General features: G+C 51.2%; 1 long non-coding RNA gene across 1 annotated transcript; it reads left to right on the forward strand.

Annotated features, from left to right (window-relative positions):
- Positions 1-1,467: 1,467 nt before the first annotated feature.
- On the forward strand, positions 1,468-7,386 carry LOC309680107. Its single transcript, XR_014269873.1, has 3 exons — positions 1,468-1,631; positions 6,389-6,529; positions 7,355-7,386. It is a non-coding gene; the product is annotated as an uncharacterized lncRNA (long non-coding RNA).
- Positions 7,387-7,894: the final 508 nt, after the last annotated feature.

A 7,894-nucleotide genomic window follows, 5' to 3' on the forward strand; every position in this document is an offset into this window, starting at 1 on the left:
GGGGGGGTGGTGGAAAAAAAAAAAGAGAGAGAGGAAAAAAAAAAAAAGGCCAAAAAAAAAAAGCGAAAAAAAAAAAAGAAAAAAAAAAAAAAAAAGCCCTCATCCTGCTTCGGGGAGGAAGAGGAGGAAGAGGAGGCAGAGGAGGCTGCGGAGTGCGGTGCTGCTCACACAGCTCCATCTTTAGGGCTGGAAGACTCCTCGGGGGGGGGGGGAGAGATGCAAGAAATAACGGCAAAGGGATTCCCCTAAACAGCAGGAAAGTGGGGCCACCCTCCCCGCCCCCCCCCCCCCCCCTTGCTAAGGGGTTTATTTTTTTTGTGAAGAGAAATGCCCACCTTGGTGTAAATTTTTTTTTTTTTTTTTTTTAAGGGGGAAAGGCACTTGCTTCCCTCCTTGCAAAGGGTTTTTTCCCCAAGGAAAATGCAAATACTGCATTTATTGCAACGGTGGTTTGGGGTCCCCCCCCCAAGAAATAAATGCATGTCTTGCTTTTATTGCAACGTGGGTTTTGGTTTGGTGTCGTCCCCCCCAAGAAATAAATGCACTTATTGCCTTTATTGCAAAGAGGTTTTTCCCAGGAAATAAATGCACATCTTGCATTTATTGCAACATGTCGCCCCCCCCCCCCCTTAAGAAATAAATGCACTGATTACCTTTATTGCAAAGTGTTTTTTTACTCCGAGAAATAAATGCACATATTGCCTTTACTGCAAAGAGTTTTTTCCCAGGAAGAAGATGCACATCTTGTCTTTATTGCAAAGTGTTGTTTTGGATTTTTTTTCCCCAAGAAATAAATGCGCATCTTGTTTTTATTGCAAAGTGTTGGGTTTTTTTTCCCCAAGAAATAAATGCATTTATTGCCTTTATTGCAAAATGGTTGTTTTTTTTTTTTCTTCCAAGAAATAAATGCACATCTTGCCTTTATTATGACATGGTTGTTTTTTTTTTTTTTTCTCCCCAGGAAATAAATGCACTTATGCCTTCATTGCAAAGTGTTTTTTCACCCTGAGAAATAAATGCACGTATTACCTTTACTGCAAAGAGGTGTTGGTTTTTTTTTTCCCAGGCAATAAATGCGCATCTTGCATTTATTGCAACATATTGTTTGTTTTTTTTTTTCCCCCCAGGAAATAAATGCACATCTCGCCTTTATTGCAAAGTGGGTTTTTTTTACCCCAAGAAATAAATGCACATCTTGCCTTTACTGCAAAGAGGTTTTTCCCCAATAAATAAATACACATATTATCTTTATTGCAAAGAGTTGGGTTTTTTTCCGCAGGAAATAAATGCACGTTGCCTTTATTGCACAGCGTGTTTGCAGAGAGGTGTGCTTCTTCCCCTTCCCGCAAAAATTTTTGTGGGAGCAAAGCTGACCCCGCTCCCCTCGCAAAGCATGTTTTCTCGCAGAGGGAATTCACTCTCCATCTCCCAAAAATAAAGATTTTTTTTTTTTTTTTTTGCAGGAGGGAAGACGCGCTCCCTCCCCTTATTGCAGATTATTTGTTTTCCTCAGGGGAAGATTACTGCGAGGAGAGATTTTGCAGGAGGGCACAACGCGTGAATTTGCCCCAACCATCCTTATTAAGCGCCAGTTTTGATGTGCCCCCGCAGTCCGTTCCAGGCACACCGGGGTAGGATGCGTTTGCAATATGCGATGCGATTGCGATTTGGGATGATGTGTGATGCGATTGCAATATACGATGCATTTGCAATATACGATGCGTTTGCCATTTGGGATGCGTTTGCCATTTGGGATGTATTTGCAATATGAGGTGCAATTGCAATTTTGGATGTATTTTCAATTTGGGACACATTTTCAATTGACAACACGATCGCAGTTGGCATTGCGATCATAATTTCTGCTGCATTTGTAACCTGGGGACTTGGCCCTGTGGGACGCTGGTGGGCAGTGTTTATAAAAACACCCTACAATGCCAAACCGCTGGCAAAACCCTGGCGTTATTTAGGGAAAAAAAATATTAAATAACCTCCTTGGTGCTTTAAAGGGGATAAAAAAAGTACTATATTACTTACTGTATCATCCGCGATGCATCTCGAGCGCGGCGATCTCCCCGTCCCGTCGATGCTCCAGCAGGATTTGGGAGATCAAAGGTTGGACGCAGGAAAATCCGGGGCGATGTGCTCCCCCCCTGGGGGAGGAGAGGAAGAGGCACCGCGGCCTCAAACCATCGGCACCTAAAAAAAAAAAAATTTAAAAATAATAATAAAAAAAAAAGTGCCAGTATAAGGTTGGGGTTTTAAAAGGGTTTTTGCTGAGGAGGAATAATCTGGTGGTGATAATTCCGGTGGCTGCTGGGATGGGTTTCGGCATGCAGCCCGCGTGCCCCAGCCAACCCCCCCCCCTCCCGTTTCCCTGCTCACCCTTCTCAATGGCACATTATTGCCTTAAAATGATGGGTATTTTTTGAGGGGAGCGTTTCACTGGTTTTTCATCCTAATTCTGGCAAAAATGAAAATTATCGGCATCGCTCCCAGGAGCCGGGGACGGGATTTGGTTTATTTAGGGGTTTTCCATGATACCGATAGCAACACCATGTTGTTAAAATGCTGCCGGCACTCAAACGCGGATGTTCATCCCTAAAAATGTAATTCCCCCGCCCCCCCCCCAAAAAAAAAACCCTGCTGGGTTATAGAGGGTGGATGGGAAGATTTTCGAGGCAGGTTGTGTCAGGCCAGTGGGTTAAACTGGTTTTTCCTGGCATGTGGAAAAAGAAAAAAAGAACTGGTCTTACCTGTTCATTCCCAAAGGGCATCTGGGATGGGGAGAGACTCACCTTGGATGACCTTGGCCGTCCCCCAGTCGTTGGGGGGGGGGCTGTGGGGTTTGTGTCCCCGGCCAGTAATATTTTGGGGTATCCCTCGGGATGGTGATATTGGGGGTGCGGGGTGCAGCCCTCGAGATTTGGGAAAAATTGGGGAGGTCAGCAGTAAGTCCCACTGCCAAAATCATCCCATCCTGGGATTGCTGCACCCATGTTGGGCGCAGCGTGGGAATGGGTGCAGGGGGGGATTTGCATGCTCTGCCTGCAGCGAGGGAGCCAAAAAAAAAACCCAAAAAACCCCATCTGGTGCATCTGGTGGGAGATTTGCCATAATAAATGCGAGTCCCTTTTCAGGCTCCTTTTGCTGCCTGACTGCACCGGTGGAGTTTGGAAGCACATTGGTGGTGCTCTGGGGGGTGATGTGTCATAGATCATGGAATGGTTTAGGTTGGAAGGGACCTTGAAGACCATCTCGTTCCCCACCCCCCTGCCCTGGGCAGGGACACCTCCCCCCAGCTCAGGTTGCTCCAAGCCCCGTCCAACCTGGCCTTGAACACCTCCAGGGATGGGGCAGCCACAGCTTCTCTGGGCAACCTGTGCCAGGGGCTCACCACCCTCACAGCCAAGAATTTCTTCCTGATATCTCATCTAAATCTCCCCTCTTCCAGTGTCAAATTGTTCCCCCTTGTCCCATGGCTCCCCTCCCTGATCCAGAGTCCCTCCCCAGCTCTCCTGGAGCCCCTTTAGGGACTGGAAGGGGCTCTGAGGTCTCCCTGGAGCCATCTCTTCTCCAGGCTGAACCCCCCCACCTCTCCCAGCCTGTCCTCCCAGCAGAGGGGCTCCAGCCCTCCCAGCATCTCCGGGGCCTCCTCTGGCCCCGCTCCACCAGGTCCATGTCCTTCTTATGTTGGGGACTCCAGAGCTGGACACAGTTCTCCAGGTGGGGTCTCCCCAGAGCGCAGCAGAGGGGCACAATCCCCGCCTTGCCCTGCTGGCCACGCTGCTGGGGATGCAGCCCGGGATGCCGGGGTCTCGCTGGGCTGCCAGCGCTCATCAGCGGCTCATGGTGAGCTTCTCCTCTGCCAACACCCCCAAGTCCTTCTCCTCAGGGCTGCTCTCCAGCCATTGTCCCCCCAGCCTGGATTTGCGCTTGGGGTTGACCTGACCCACAATCAGGACCCTGCACTTGGCCTGGTTGAACTTCATGAGGTTGGCATGGGCCCACCTCTGAAACCTGTCCAGGTCCATCTGGATGGCATCCCTCCTCTCCAGCGTGCCTAACTCTCCACACAGCTCAGTGTCATCAGCAAACTTGCTGAGGGTGCACTCCATCCCACTGTCCATGTCACCAGCATTCCGGGCTGCATCCCCAGCAGCGTGGCCAGCAGGGTGAGGGAGGGGAACCTGTCCCTCTGCTCTGGGGAGACCCCCCTGTAGTGCTGCCTCCAGCTTGGGGGATCCCAGCATCAGAAAGACATGGACCTGTTGGAGTGGGGCCAGAGGAGGCCCCGGAGATGCTGGGAGGGCTGGAGCCCCTCTGCTGGGAGGACAGGCTGGGAGAGTTGGGGGGGTTCAGCCTGGAGAAGAGAAGGCTCTGGGGAGACCTCAGAGCCCCTTCCAGTCCCTAAAGGGGCTCCAGGAGAGCTGGGGGGGGACTCTGGATCAGGGAGGGGAGCCATTGGACGAGGGGGAATGGTTTTACACTGAAAGAGGGCAGATTGAGATGAGATATTAGGAAGAAATTTTTCCCTCTGAGGGTGGTGAGCCTCTGGCCCAGGTTGCCAAGAGAGGGCAAGAGATGCCCCATCCCTGGAGGTGTTCAAGGCCGGGTTGGACGGGGCTTGGAGCAACCTGGGCTGGGGGAGGTGTCCCTGCCCAGGGCAGGGGGGTGGGACTGGATGATATTTAAGGTCCCTTCCAACTCTAACCATGCTATAATTCTACAATTCTAAGTTGGAACACCTCTTGGAGAAGGTGTCCCAAAGCCTTCCCCGGGAGGGTGCCAGCAGAGGGCATACCTGGACCGGCTCCATCACCCCAGTTATAAATAAATAAATAAATATTCATATGAGATAGGTATATTTAAATACACTTTAAACAACCCCCCTCCTTCCATGCACATCTCTCCCACCCTGTATGGGGCACCAACACATGACACGCTTGAATTTGAACGCCAAATATTTCAAGTTCCTTCAAAAAGGCTCCGTTCACGCCCATAAAACCGGGTGGATTGGGTTCCTCTTTGGTTATATGTTGTAACTCTTTATGGGGAGGGCTTTTATCCGCACAGGGAGGGGTTTTTACCTGCTTTTTTTTGAGTAACTGGGGCAGGACTCTGCATGTCCAGCACCGGGGGGGGGGGAGGGTGGTGGGGATGGGGTGGTGGGGTGGTGGTGGCTCTTGCAGGGGGTGGTGCAGGATGAGGCCAGCTGGGCTCCATCACCGCCGTTGGGAGGGCAGGGGGCGGCTGGTGCTGATTTAAGGGCTCTTTTCAGGCCCGAATATCCCACAGGTCCTTTACTTGTTGGGGGGGGGTGAAGGAGCCTTGATGCTAAAAATAAACCCCTCTGGCCAGTAGGATTAAATTGCTGTGGCCACGGGTGGGTGACCCCCACCCAACATCCCCTTTTGTGGGGGAATAAAACCACGGTGCTGGGTTGGTGTTTTTTGGTTGGGTTTTTTTTTTTTTTTTTTTGGGGGGTGGTGGTGTATTAGTGGAGGTTTCTCTGCATGCAAACAGGAGGTGCGGGAGATTGCATCCCCCCATGGAGCTGGGAAAGCATCTGTAACCTTCGCAGGTGGTGGCAGTGCTGCTGCAGAACTGCAGCCCTGCACCTTGGGGGGAGGCTGGGGGGACCCTTGGTGGGTTGTGGCAGCGGGGTGCCCCTTCATGTGTAGAGGGGGTGGCCTGCAGGGGCATAGTTTAGCTTTAATTATTTTTCTTTTTATTTTATATTTTCTTTTTCCCCCCTTTCCTCTTCCTTTTTCCCTTTTCCCTCTCCTCCTTCCCCTCCCTTTTCCTTCTTTTTCCCCCTTCTCCCTCCCCTCCTTTTTCCTTTTTTCCCTTTCCCCTCTCCCTTCCTTTTTCCCTTTTTTCCCTTTTCCCCCCCTCCCTTCCTTTTTCCCTTTTTTCCCTTTTCCCCCCCTCCCTTCCTTTTTCCCTTTTTTCCCTTTCCCCCCCCCCTTCCTTTTTCCCTTTTTCCCCTTTCCCTTTTCCCCCCTCCCTTCCTTTTTCCCTTTTTCCCCTTTCCCTTTTCCCCCCTCCCTTCCTTTTTCCCCTTTCCCTTTTCCTCCCTCCCTCCCTTTTTCCCCTTTCCCTTTTCCTCCCTCCCTCCCTTTTTCCCCTTTCCCTTTTCCTCCCTCCCTCCCTTTTTCCCCTTTCCCTTTTCCTCCCTCCCTCCCTTTTTCCCCTTTCCCTTTTCCTCCCTCCCTCCCTTTTTCCCTTTTTCCCCTTTCCCTTTTCCCCCCTCCCTCCCTTTTTCCCTTTTTCCCCTTTCCCTTTTCCCCCCTCCCTTCCTTTTTCCCTTTTTCCCCTTTCCCTTTTCCCCCCTCCCTTCCTTTTTCCCCTTTCCCCTCGACGTGTTTATTTTTTGGGGTGCTCCCAGCCCCCCCCCACCCCGGGGTGGCCCAGCCCCAGCTGACTCAGTGCCGCCGCCGCCACGCTGGGCACAGTGCCGGTGCCAGTGCCAACCCACTGGCTGTGAGCCACCAAACCTCGTGTCCCTCCTGGTTTCCCTGCGCACGCGGTAAGTTTTTTCTGGGGTGCTGTAGGCACCCTATGGGTGCCAGGGGTGTGTGTGTGTGATACTCTGGGGTGCATCGGTGTGCTGTCGCATGAGGGTGTGTGATTGTAATTTGGGGTGTGCACAAACTCACCCCCTTTGCCGATGTGACCGCTCTGGCACAGCGCCGACTCACTGCGATGGTTCATCCATATATATCATCATGAATATATGGTGATACCATATAGTCCCACATACCCCCTCGACTGCGGGTGCATCGGGATCTTTCTTCTGGGCGCACCCCACGGGTGCCCTTCTGCGTCCCCTGGTATTGGGTGCAGCCTGCCCAGGGCTGGGGGCTTGGGGGGGGACTGGTTTTGGGTGCTCCTCGCACCCCAAAACCGGCTCTGCAAAAGAGCAATAGTCTCTCACCCCCTTCCGTGGGGCTGTAAGACCTCGCCACCAAGTTTTTGGGGATGGGGGACAGAGGGTTGATTCACAATCTGAAAAAACCCCCCACCAACCCAACCTTAAAAATAACTAATTTCCTTTTAATTTAATGAATAACTTTAATTTACCGCTGAGGTGCTTTTGCCGCCCTGAAAAACAGGCAGTGGAGGGTCTCCCCCTTCCAAACACGGGGATGGAGGGGACAAAGTCCTCGTTGCCGCGACGCTCGGGTCCTGTCCCCTCTCGCAGGGATGATTCCTCGGTCGGGGGGTGCTCAGCGATGCCATAACCCATGGGGAAAAAAGTGGTTGTTTTTTTTTATGGTGCTGCCTACGAGTCACCTGAAGGGCACTGAGATATATATTTTATTTTTTTAATTTTTTTTTTTTTTTTTGCCAGGCTTGTTTGGCTGGTTTAGAGCCGGAATAAACCCAAGAGCAATTTAGTTTGTTTGCGAGGGGTGTTTTCCGGCAGGGTTGGGCGGCAGCAGCTGGGGTGTGCCGGCAGGTAACACCGTGACAGCGGCGGAAAAAAAAAAAAAAAACCCACCACCCTCCTTCCCGGCGAGAAAACCCACAACCCCGAAACACCGATGAAATAGGTAAGACGGGTGAAGTTTTGAGCCGGGATATCACACTTAAATCAAAACCTGCGTGAGGTCCTTGCAACTGCTGTAATTTGTCTTTTTTTTTTTTTTTTTTGGTCTTTTTGTCTATTTTGGAGGGGGTTTTGGGGGTTTGTTTTTTTTTTTTTAGGGCTGAAAAGCCACTATGGGGGAAATAGTAGGGAGGAGTGTTTTGGGGGTTGCCGGCCCCACAGCCGCCAGCTTGGATGTAAAATATCCCGCCTGCCTGGGGTCCTTGCAACCGCTTGAATTTGGGTGTGGGTGGGTTTTTTTTGGTCTTTTTGTCTATTTTTGGGGGGTTGGGGAGGCGTTTT

Source organism: Vanellus vanellus (genome assembly GCF_965231255.1).
Source record: "Vanellus vanellus genome assembly, chromosome: 20".
Taxonomy (NCBI): Eukaryota; Metazoa; Chordata; class Aves; order Charadriiformes; family Charadriidae; genus Vanellus; species Vanellus vanellus.